The 12,500-nt window shown below is 34.5% G+C and overlaps 1 protein-coding gene across 7 annotated transcripts in view; it reads left to right on the plus strand.

Moving 5' to 3' along the window:
* Positions 1-456: 456 nt before the first annotated feature.
* The window catches only part of hts (adducin 1-like protein hts), a 103,163-nt gene continuing 91,119 nt past the window's right edge, over positions 457-12,500 (plus strand). For all 7 annotated transcript variants that reach the window (XM_068380547.1, XM_068380549.1, XM_068380550.1 and 4 more), the window contains exon 1: positions 457-610. The gene's annotated coding sequence lies outside the window, so the exon portion shown is untranslated. The remainder of the gene's footprint in view (positions 611-12,500) is intronic.

Here is a 12,500-nt window from a genome sequence, read left to right on the forward strand (position 1 = left end):
ACAGACTTTGACATCATGGCGTTACTCCAGAGCCGTTTTAAAGGCATGGTTTACGGTGACAACAACAACAACAGCAGCAGCAGCAACAAGAAAAACAACAACTGCATAACTTCGTTGGTGTATGATATAACTAATCGGACAAAATGACTTATTTTCCTCTTTAAATAATGTAACGAGAATGACGTGGAAATATTGTGATTAAAAATATAATTTACATGTAAATGCATAAAAATTATACTAATTAAAACACTTTAGTTACAAAAGAAAGAAAAAAACATTCTTTACGCCTTTTTTGAGGTTTATGTCACTCTTTTTTTCCTATTTACATGGTTATTGAACTAATATGGTATTTTAAATACAGAAATTTATATTAAAGAAACATAATGAATGAGAGTTGCAGCCTATGAAAAATAAATCTATTGTTCCCGAGGAATTTGAACATAAACAATTTTACCCTCGCTTGCGTTTCACACCAATTGAGATTCTTCATCTTTGGACAAGCTAAAGTAAATGTTCGCAGAAAGTCTTATATAATATTAGTTAATTCTTACCTGAAAAGGAACCGTCGCTGGTTCTTTGGCAGCTTGAGCCCAGGTGCAGCTAATTAAAGGTAAGTGGGGAGTTTTTGATCTGTATTTGATAAAGAATCGTAGAGATAATCAGCCGGTTTTGAAAGAAGGTGGGGCTGGTTGGGTCGTCTGGTGGGCTGGTCCCTGGGTGTGTCAGATTTTGATGGGACTAAAGGCCGTGTTTTAAGCGCCATTTGAACATTCTTCAAGTAATTTTTATGTTTAAATGTAGATTATATCTAATAGATCTATTAGATCTTTTAATATACCCTTATTTTCCCGTTCTCTTAGGTGAAATATAGACTCCGCAAGTTGGCTTACCGAAAGACACAAGGTTAAGCTATCGTAATTTAATCAGAAAGATTCATGTAAAATGAAGTTTATGTGAATGCAGAACTATAATTAATTGATAATTACAAATTGCAGTAATTAAATAGGATTACATTGTTTAGGCTAAAGATAAATTTAAATAGTTGACGGCTGTCGAAGGTTGCAATAGACCTAGGTAAGGTAGACGGCATTTCCCCTCCCCCTTACCGTATGTTCATCCATATGCCTAAAAATATTCAACAATTTTCACCCTCTCGCAGATGGTATAGTAATATCCTGCTATATATTAATGTCTTATAGATAAAACTCGTCTTTTTAAGATTGATTTGGGCACACCCACTTTTGGTCCTGTCAAACCGGGAAAACTTTTTGGCCTAAAATTTATTTTTTTGTATACATTATTTGGGGCCTTTGTATATCAGCGGACAGTTCTTCCGACGTGCATAGTAAATTGACACCAATTAACCGAAACTTTCCCCCTCCTAACCTAACCTACAAGCTGTCCTTAACTACTTACCTAAGGGGGCGGCATACCCCCTTACACTGCCATATTCTTAGTCGTCCATCATGCATACAAACAGGTGGCCGTCATTATACATACACCCCTATTATGTAGAGTATAGCACAGTGTATTCTGCTTTAATTGTAGTCCTTACCTACTTAACTAACAGGGGGGGTGACGCCCCTTTGCACCGACGTATTCTTAGTCGGCCATCATCATACACACAAGAAGCTGCTGTTATACATGCACTCCCATTATTTAGAGTACTGTATTGCAAAGTGTATTCTGCTTTAATTGTAGTTTTTTAGAATTTATTATACAGTACCTACGTCTGTATTTTAAGTGCTCGGGCTTATTACAGATTAGGTTTTGATAATGGAATTAAAGGAAATCCTAGTTTTGTTTCAATTAGTTTGTAGAACAGTGGACGCAACCAATAACCACCAATACTAGACATAAGTTAACACCCCTCTCCCCCCCTGATAATAAACACCGACTTGAGTAAGGTGACAATTGGGTGCCCTTAGGTTAGGCCATATTTCTCTAATGTAAGTTGAGATTGAATTTAATTTTTTCTCTTATTATGCATTTGTGCCGATAATGTATTTTTAAGAATTGTTGTTTTTCGTAATTTATCAGACAAAAATATAAATTACAATAATATCGTTGGGTGGGGTTCTATCGTAATTTTACCATATTTTTAATGGAAATTTTAAGAGCTTAAAAGGTAAAATTGAAGTTTTAGTGACCAAACTAATTTTGTAGCCTGTCAATTTCTGGTATTATAAAGCCCTGTGCTTGTGGCTTGCCAAAAGCTAGGCCTATGTTAGTGATTTTCACTTAGGTAAGTTTGTCAAACATAATACTGTATTGTAGAAAACAAACACAAATATATCTATCTTGTCTTTGACCTTATAATAAGAATCATGGTATGAAATGTCTACTGAATTGCGTGTGATGGAAAACAGGCGAATACAATGTATTCAGTCTCTTAGGCCATCGATCATTAAATTGCATAGGTCTAATGCCCAGCAGTCTAATGTTTGCTTCTATGTATCTAATATAATTTAAAAGTTTGCATAGAATAGGTAATTCATCATTGCAATTGTCAACAAGACCTGTTTACACATCTCATTTTGATGCAAATAGTAATTATGGTACAGTATGATAATATTCTTTGAATGTGGTAACACATTGCTACAATGTCATAACACTAAAAGTGCAATTAGAAAGGAGTGTGCCTACTTCATGGTGTGACCTTTCAATATAACATGAATTTAACCAACTTCCAGAAAATACCTTTTTGCTTCCTTTTTTGTCGCCATAATTGCCATTGGACTTTCCCATCACAATTACCTATTTCTATATCTCCCTTCATTCTTTTCTCTGGTAACTCCAAGTTATTGGTATATAGAAACTTGAAGGAACATCCATTCCTACACTACTCTTGCTCTTCTCTCATAACTGTTACTCTGTAGTATCATCAAATGCTTAGTAAGGCTTTCAGGTACACTTTGTAGTGACTCCCTTATTTCTTGACTTGATAACTTCGTTGACATTTTATTCAAGATCAGCAGATAATGTACTTTGTATAAAGCTTCTTATTGCATTATACTTGACCTGTATTTGCTTCATCTTTCACAAGGACAAGCCGATTATTATTCTCTGTATTTTGAAGTGATTCCTAGTTTCTTCTAACTCCGTCTTAAATACAGTACAGTATTGTATTTTCATATGCTTTTTAAAGGTCTAAGTGGTCGAATCAAGTGACAGCGCAGATTCATTCTGTTTGGTACTGGAGGGCCAGACAGTGGGTGTTTATGACTGCAGGTAGACTTTTCAACGAATTGTAATCTATTTACTTTTCAGTACCCATATACTTGTTTCAAGTGCCAGCTTAATGACAAGAATAGAAAAAAGTTAATGCTTTTATCAGTCCAACTTTGCTGGTTTAAAGGCTGCTCATGAATGGCGGAGGCAATGGACAGTGGCATTGCCCTATCAAGCAGGACAATACCCTAGAGACTGACTATATATACATATGATCAACACCCAAGCCTCCTCTCCATCCAAGCTGGTACCAGGGAGGGCCATGCAATGGCTGCTGATGACTCAGCAGATAGACCTATAGACTCCCCCAACCCCCATCCTTAGCTCACAAGAATGGTGAAGTTGCAGCGATCAAAGGAACTAACGAGTTTGAGCGGGACTCAAACCCTAGTCTGGCAATCACCAGGCAAGGACGTTACCAACAGGCCGCCACCACGACCCGGGTGGGGTATTATCTTTTAGGTTTTGTTTGTTATTGATTTTTTAGAAGTTTTTCTTATGTAAGGTTTATTGCCTCAACACCTAATCCTGCTTTCTCCTCAAACACCCAGTCTTTCTCTAATTCCTCTCAGATTGAAGCTTAAATCTTACCGGATATTAATAAATTAAGGTATTATTTAACTATCTCCTTGAATGCTGATAACAAAATATGTTTTGTTTTACTGAATCTTGCTTTACTTTGTTAGTCTTTCAGTGCCCAAATCTTTGTATGCAATATACTCATAAAAACTGGCATTGGGAGCAAAGTACCTGGTCATCCACTAATTCTTTCCTCCTCTCTGTTCAAGTGTCATTTCAGGAATTGCTAGCTGTTGATTTAATTAGTGTACAATATATCACAAGATATAGATCTGTTTGCTCTCAAAGGAATCTATTTACTTGTGGTTCATTCTAGATTAGCTAAGCCTCTTAAGATCAGATTTGCCATTAACAAATTTCACTCAGCTTTGCTACACTTCCATGCAATCGCAAGACACTTATGGTTTTAGTAAACCTTACTGTATGTTTGGCAACATTATTCACCAATCATTGGTTTTCTTCATGATTTGGCAGTTAATGCAAAGTTTCTAATAACCATTTGGATTTTTTAGCATTTGATTCTGCACTTCCACTTGTTTGTAGTACCATTTCTGCATTTTCGAGAGGCTTATTTTGGATGTGACATCTGTCTGTACAGTTGTTGTTGCATGTGGACCCAAAAGCCATAAAACGTCTACCTTTCAGACATCAGCTGCTAGTGCACCTGTTTTTGCGCATTCTCCGGTGAGCTGTGTACTGCTTACTTTTAAGTTATCAAATGTTCAGTTGCATGTTCATATGTTGGTCATGAGATTGCTATGTTAAGATTCTGAGAGAGAACACCCATGCATCTGGTCCAACGGCTGCTTATTTGAGTTTATGGCTTCTGTTTTAGTGGTGATTAGCTGGTGGTATTCCTCACGTTATTTGTCTAAGAGCTTTGACTCGTGTTTGAAGTACTGTAAAGTATTTTCTCATGCTCATGTCATGACTTTGGGTGCCTTGCCTCCTTATTTTGTGGTCCGACGTTTAGTTTTTCATAGTATGAAAGCTTGCTGCTGGACCCATAAGATTTGATTTTGATTCGTATTTTAAGTAATGTATCTCTCTGGTCCCAGTGCTTGGACGTATGTCCAAGGTTCTTAAACCAGTACAGTACTGAATGTTCCTTCCCAGGTTCTAAAACCAATACAGTACTGAATGTTCCTTCCCAGGTTCTAAAACCAATACAGTACTGAATGTTCCTTCCCAGGTTCTAAAACCAATACAGTACTGAATGTTCCTTCCCAGGTTCTAAAACCAATACAGTACTGAATGTTCCTTCCCAGGTTCTAAAACCAATACAGTACTGAATTTTCCTTCCCAGGTTCTAAAACCAATACAGTACTGAATGTTCCTTCCCAGGTTCTAAAACCAATACAGTACTGAATTTTCCTTCCCAGGTTCTAAAACCAATACAGTACTGAATGTTCCTTCCCAGGTTCTAAAACCAATACAGTACTGAATGTTCCTTCCCAGGTTCTAAAACCAATACAGTACTGAATGTTCCTTCCCAGGTTCTAAAACCAATACAGTACTGTATGTTCCTTCCCAGCTTCTTGATATGCTTGAATGAATTATTAATGGCAACATGAGTTATATTATTTAATTGAAGATGGGTAATGTTGCTGTTTAGAGTCACTTAACATTACATTTGAATGTATAATATTGTAACTGATCAGAGTTATCATAAACTAATTTACCTACAGAGGGTAACACAAAGAAAACTTTTCATGATTTTATTTTATAATGTACACAGCTGGTCTTATGATTTTTTAACTGCTTTTCTTGTTGGAGCCCTTAGGCTTGTAGCATTCTGTTTTTTCTAATTGTGGCTGTAGCTTGTCTAGTAACAATAATAATAGTTAGTCAGTTTATGACTTTAATGTTAGGGTTTCCATGTTTTTGCAATACATACTGCATTATTTCACTTTTATTCTCATGAACATGTTTATATACTATCCTTAATATCTCTTTATGGTATTTACTTTTTATATCCCTAATAGTCACTTATATAAATATTCTTTGCATTACACTAATCTTTTCAAATCTTCAATATAGTCTTTTCATCTATTTAGGAATGCATTGTACAGCTGATTTCCACATTTTAGTTTTTGTCTTAAGATTTGATGGTTAACATTATTTTCTTTGTTAGTAAAGTTGTGTAATACCAGACGTTGATTTCTTGTAATATCTTGATTATTTGTAGGGGCATTGGATATATTGTCATTTATAGAATTAATGCTCATGAACAGAGGGGTAACTCACTGTGGAGTGTTCTTTCTTATTCTTCATGTGGAATCTGTTTTGTGATAATAGTAGGGTGAAACTTATGAGCTCCCTGCTTTATGAAGTTTCAGTGTTGTATGATGTTTTAACCAATCTTTGGTGGTTAGTGTGGACAGTACTGCATCATTGGATAGTTAGTGAAGCAAATCAGTTGTTTTATCCTGGTAAACAGTAATTGAATTGTGATCATAGAAGCTAGGAGAGTATTTTTTTGTGTTTTCACCCCTATAGTCTTTTTAATTGCTGGAAGAACTTCAATGTGTTTATTTGTAAATGCCCATTATCTCCATACCTAGCCTTACATTGGTCTTAAAAAAGTTCCACTCCTATGCTTCAAATTTTGAGATTTTGTCTTGTGCTTATAGCAAATTTTAGAAACAGCCTGCTCATCATACATGCACGTGAGGAAAGCCTACTTTTGGAGTATCAAACTTAATGCTTAGTGATGCAAGTCACCTTCTTTTAAATCTAAAAATTCACAAAAACTTCAACACATGACTGTTCAGTTTGAGACATGAAAATGACCAATTGTTTATTAAAATGGAGTGATTGTTGGGGCAGACATCCAGGTAAGGGAACCTATAGCTAGAGAAGTGCTTTAAACAATGATGGGTAGAAAGTTGATTTTTTTTAAAGATAAGCAGGTGGCTGGGTGGACAATAGCAAATAGGATATCTATGGTCACATCAAGGTCCTTCAAATATAATTGTTTAAAGGACCTAGGGTCACATGATTACTGGTTTGGACTAGAGTAGTTTAATGTTGATATTAACCTAGATGAATTAGCATTAGCCTTGGTGAGTTACTGTACTTCAATTTTTTGGTGGGGTTTTAATTAATAGATTGAAATCTTATGGATATTAGCTCTGGTTTGAGAGCCATAAATATAAGTACCATTACTGGTATTTTATAAATTGTTTTTAGTGGTAGCACACGTACACATGTTATACTTTGGCAATCTTAATGAAAGTGGTTGACAATGTAAGGTCTGTGTGTGTAGAGCAGATAGTATCAGTAACTGGCTTGCAGTTTTCAAAGTTCTGGTGGATGCCACGCATGAGATTTTTATCATATAACTGGCTTTTCTGGGCTTCTGAGATTTTTATCATTTGTCTTTTTTTTCGGTCTTCAACCTTTGGATGTGCAAGCAATTGTATTATCTATGTACTGTTGGCACAGATATTAAATGGACTGATTTCCATTCGTAGAGAGAGAGAGAGAGAGAGAGAGAGAGAGAGAGAGAGAGAGAGAGAGAGAGAGAGAGAGAATATCAATCTATAAATAGGAAACAAGTTATTTATGTAGGATTTTGGTTCCAGTAGTCAGGTTTGATAAAATTTGAAGATGTTTATTTAGTTAATCCATTAATTTTCTCAAAAGGCTGATCTTTAATAGAATTATTCGGATGATAAGGTCTTTTTTAAAAGTATTTATGAATAAATTGTGAAATATTTTTACCAAAAGTATTTTCTGTCAAAAATGAATTTGGCATTTTAAAGAATGAAAGTAAAACTATTATTTGTGACGGATGCATGAAAAAAATAGTATTTTATTTTTTAATGCTCTGTCGCACAGTAGCTGCTACTACAATATAACTCGGATAGCCGAAACAATTAGTATATGTCAAGTGCGAATTGCAGAAGGGTTGATACAAAATTTTCAATTGGATTTCTGCGCAAATAAGCGGTCTGACAAACAAGAGGCCAGGGTGAGGTCTTACCTCCAAAGAAGAAAAGGATTAGTATTTTCTCTTCCTCTTGTTTGTTTTTGTCATGAAGTTTTTATAGTTTGTATTTATTTTAATGTTGTTACTGTTCTTAAGTTATTTTATTTCTATTGTTAATTACTTAGCTTGTAGTTTCCTTATTTCCTTTCCTCACTGGGCTATTTTCCCTGTTGGAGCCCTCTGCATTCTGCTTTTCCAACTAGGGCTGTAGCTTAGCAAGTATTAAAAATAATAACACAAGAAAACCAAACTGTGAAAATTGTATTGTTATATTTTCCAAGTGTCACAATGTATCTCGAAATCTAATAGAAAGTGTATACCGATTTAACAGAGGGAATGCTAAAGCCTTAAAAAATATGGAATAGGATCGCATATTGGACAGAGCGGTTCTAAATGTGTTTACTTACTTTACTTTAAGGGCTGCTTTTCTGTCCTTACTTTATTGAAAGGGCTGCTTTTCTGTACTTAATTTAATTCACGGGCTGATTTCCTGTACTTTACTGTAAGGGCTCCTTTTCTCGTCCTATACTACAAGGGAACCCTACTCTCTACAGGACCATCACAGTCTACAGTCATCTTATCTTGTACATTCCAAGACTTTCATCATTTCACACTGCATATTGCTCGTTTATTGTAAAATTCACACTGTCAAAGTACTTAGGAATCAAGAAAGTCTTCAGTCTTTTGGATATCTAGTGGGAACTATTTTATACTGTATAGTGGTCCTAAAGTCTTTAGTTTCCTCTTGAAAGTCTTAATATTTTCAGTCTTTCGGATGTCTAGTGGGAGCTGTTGTATAGTGTATAGTGGTCCTAAAGTCTTTAGTTTCCTCTTGAAAGTCTTGATTTTTTTTCTTTCTGATGTCTTGTGCGAACTTATTGCATTAGTGTATAGTGGTCCATAAGTCTAGTTTCCTCTTGAAAGTCTTAATATCTTCAGTCTTTCATCTGTCTAGTGGGAGTTATTTTATAGTGTATAGTGGTCCTAAAGTCTTTAGTTTCCTCTTGAAAGTCATAATTTCTTCAGTCTTTCAGACTTCCAGTTGGAGCTATTGTAGTGTATAGTGGTCCTAAAGTCTAAAGTTTCCTCCTGAAAGGCTTAATATCTAGTCTTTTTGGATGTTTAGTAGGAGCTATTGTATAGTGTATAATGGTCCTAGAGTCTCTAGTTTCCTCTTGAAAGTCCTGATTTCGGTCCTAAAGTCTTTAGTTTCCTCTTGAAAGTCTTGATTTTTTATCTTTCTGATGTCTTGTGCGAACTTATTGTATTAGTGTATAGTGGTCCTAAAGTCTTTAGTTTCCTCTTGAAAGTCTTAATATCTTCAGTCTTTCAGCTGTCTAGTGGGAGCTATTTTATAGTACATACTGGTCCTAAAAGTGTTTAAAGCGATCAAGTCCACAGAGTTTGCATATACATAAGAACGTTAAACCCGGAGGCAGTAACCGAGGAAGTGCCCAAGTTGCACATGATTGCCCTTAATTCTCGACCCTTGCGTTTTATGCCTCTTGCTCTTCTAGATGATAGTGTGACCGTATCATGAACACCGTCTATGCTCGTTGCCGGAAGTGTCTTGCAGTTGTTATTATTATTATTATTATTATTATTATTATTATTTGCTTTAGTAGTAGTTAAAGTATTGTTTTGGGGGTGTTTGAATCATCTTTTTGTTCAAGATTCTTAATTGAACTGGATACTTAATTTTCATTTCTAGAAAATGTTCGTGTTTTCGTCGCTCGCAAAATAATACTGTTATTGTCCAGTAGAAAATTTATAAAAATTCAATTAAAAGTCTTTCAAGGTACTGCGGGTAAAACATTTGTTCATGTTTTTGCAACTGACATTGGTTAAAAAAAACAAGTACACATGGAGAAACTTTTAAAGAATATACTTCACGGATAGTGGTTAGAAATAGTCAAGAAAATTAAAATATTACTTTTTGAAGGTATAGAATTTCAAATTATTAATTTCAAATACTTTCATATTCAGTCTAGTTATTAAAGCATAACATCGTTGTATCATGATTAAATGATCTCTCTAAAATAAGAATAGAAAATAAAAAGGAAACCATTTTCATATAAAAAAAGGGCGACCGCTCGTGGCCTTTTGCCAATAAAGGGTTGCTTTCTTTGAAATGGGTGTAGCAGCGTGGTCACACAGTAGCTGTGAGCTGTGGGATTTTCGATGACGCTGATATTTCGCCGTATATAGATGACTAAGATAAATACTTGATGCTGCAATTGCGTTTAAGGACTGAATTGTTCACATATTTGAAGACATGAGTGTGTAAACATTTGAAGACTTAATTGTGCACACATTTGAAGACTTCTTTAAATATTTGAAGACTTAATTGTGCAGATGTTTGAAGACTTTAATTGTCCACATATTTGAGGACTTGATTATGCAAATAAATGAAAACATAAGTGTGCAAATATTGAAAGACTTAAATGTGCTAGTATTTAAAGACTTCAGTGTGAATACATGTAAATACTTGATTGTGCTAATATTTAAAGACTTGTAATTGTGCAATTATTTAAAGACTTGTAATTGTGCTAATATTTAAAGACTTATAATTGTGAAATTATTTAAAGACTTGTAATTGTGCAAATATTTATACTTACGTGGGCATACATGTAGACTTAATTGTGCAAATATTTAGACTTGTAATTGTGAAAATATTTAAAAGTCTTAATGGTAAAGACTTTTAATGGTGAAATAAGTATTAAACCATATACTTTAATTGTGCAAATATTTAAAGACTTGTAATTGTGCAAATATTTAAAGTCTTAATGGTAAAGACTTTTAATGGTGAAATAAGTATTAAAGCATATACTTTTAATACTTTCATACATAGGCTATACATTTAGCATTTTTAATTACTCTTACTTCTATGGTGTCTTTATAGTATTCTTTACATGTTTACTTTCAGCTCTGGGTTTCTTCTCTCATTTTTTCTTTTCCTCCGTCTTTTATTTCTTAATGATTGGCCCCATCGCTTGTTTTTGTAACAATCCATAACTCAAATATTAGGTCAACATTTACTACTAGGGTTGTTGCCGCGTGGGGTTGTAATGAAAATGGTTATGGCAGTAATAATAACCACGGTAACACTAGGGCACATTATTCTGTCGTTTCTATTCATCTTGTTTTTTTTTCCTTTTTGAAGTTTTAATTGTTTATTTATGAAAGCTTTATTTTAATGTTGTTACTATTCCTAAAATATTTAATTTCTATTGTTAATTACTTCTTTTAGTTTACTTATTTCCTTATTTCTTTTACTCACTGGGCTATTTTCCCTATTGGAGCTCTTGGCGTTATTGCATCTTGCTTTTCCAACTAGGGTTGTAGCTTAGCTATTAATAATAATAATGACAATAATAATAGTATATGATGATTGTTATTTATTGATAAAATATTTTTCGATATTACAAAAGCCTCTTCTTGTACATTTGTATTTATTTGGTTATATTTCATTATGTTCATCTCCCATATACAATAAAGAGCAATTATCTGGCTCTAAATATTTCTTTCCTGTCACGCTGACTGGCATTTGCCAAACGTATGATTACTCGGTCTCTCCTTGTCCTTCGTATTGGGGGAGAGGGGGTAATTATACCCTTATTGCCTTATTTTATGTTTGGTTTCCCCCAGGTCCGTCAGTGTGAGGCCCTTGTTGAGAGGGTTGTAGTAATGAAAAGGGAGAGAGAAAGAGAGAGAGTGGGAAGGGTTGAACGTGTGTGTGTGTTTGTGTGCGCGCGTGCATATCTAAATATTTAGCCGTCATTTTGACGGGTCGCGTACACTGAGTAATAATGATGCCTTCGTTGTTATTTTCTTGTCTTTTGGGGCTCTCCAGGTACGCTTAGATGAGATAGGAAGCTCAACAATGCCGGAAAATGTGCTGTCGAATTAGGAATTTTATTCCTATACTTTTTCGTAATTTTTGGAGCGAATCATTTCGATTTCATCTTAGGCTTTGTTCTTGAAGATTTGCTTTGATTTCAATATGATTTGTCCCCACAAATAAAAACCTGAGTAAAGTTAGCAAATGTAAATTACTCAGAAAAGAATTGAATTTTACTATTTGCGTGTAATGAAAAAAAAAATCTAATTTCTCAGATTTCATGTAATGTTGATTTGACAATCCATTTGAATGGTTATCAAATTCACACACACACACACATATACAGTATATATATATATATATATATATATATATATATATATATATATATATATATATATATATATATATATATATTATCTTTGCCCAAAAGCACTGGATTTAGAAAACCCTCCAACCCTGGGGCGGTTGGATGCATGTGTTGTTCACCTGGAGATGGCGGTGTTTTTGCAGCTGTACACAGTTTCGAGTTCGCTTAGAATAAAAACTGTCTGTAGGAAATTGATTGATTAATTTCCTTATTTTTTATTTCACTGTGACTTAAGGGCTTATATTGAATTAAGTTCTGTGCACCATTCTGTTCTGAAATATTTTTGGGGCAAAATATATCTTTTTGACTTCACGATTGATTTTGGCCAAACTTTGAACACTTGACCACATTGCACCAGTCTGGATATTCATAGTCGGCCATCCGCAATGCCAGACGTATGGAAGATGTTGCAATGTTGCAGTCCTAAGATATCTTTGAAGGAAATGGGTCGTTTGTTGTTTGAACTTACGTTTTTTTCTATCCAT

The sequence above is a fragment of the Palaemon carinicauda genome, chromosome 9 (assembly GCF_036898095.1).
Source record: "Palaemon carinicauda isolate YSFRI2023 chromosome 9, ASM3689809v2, whole genome shotgun sequence".
Lineage (NCBI taxonomy): Eukaryota > Metazoa > Arthropoda > Malacostraca > Decapoda > Palaemonidae > Palaemon > Palaemon carinicauda.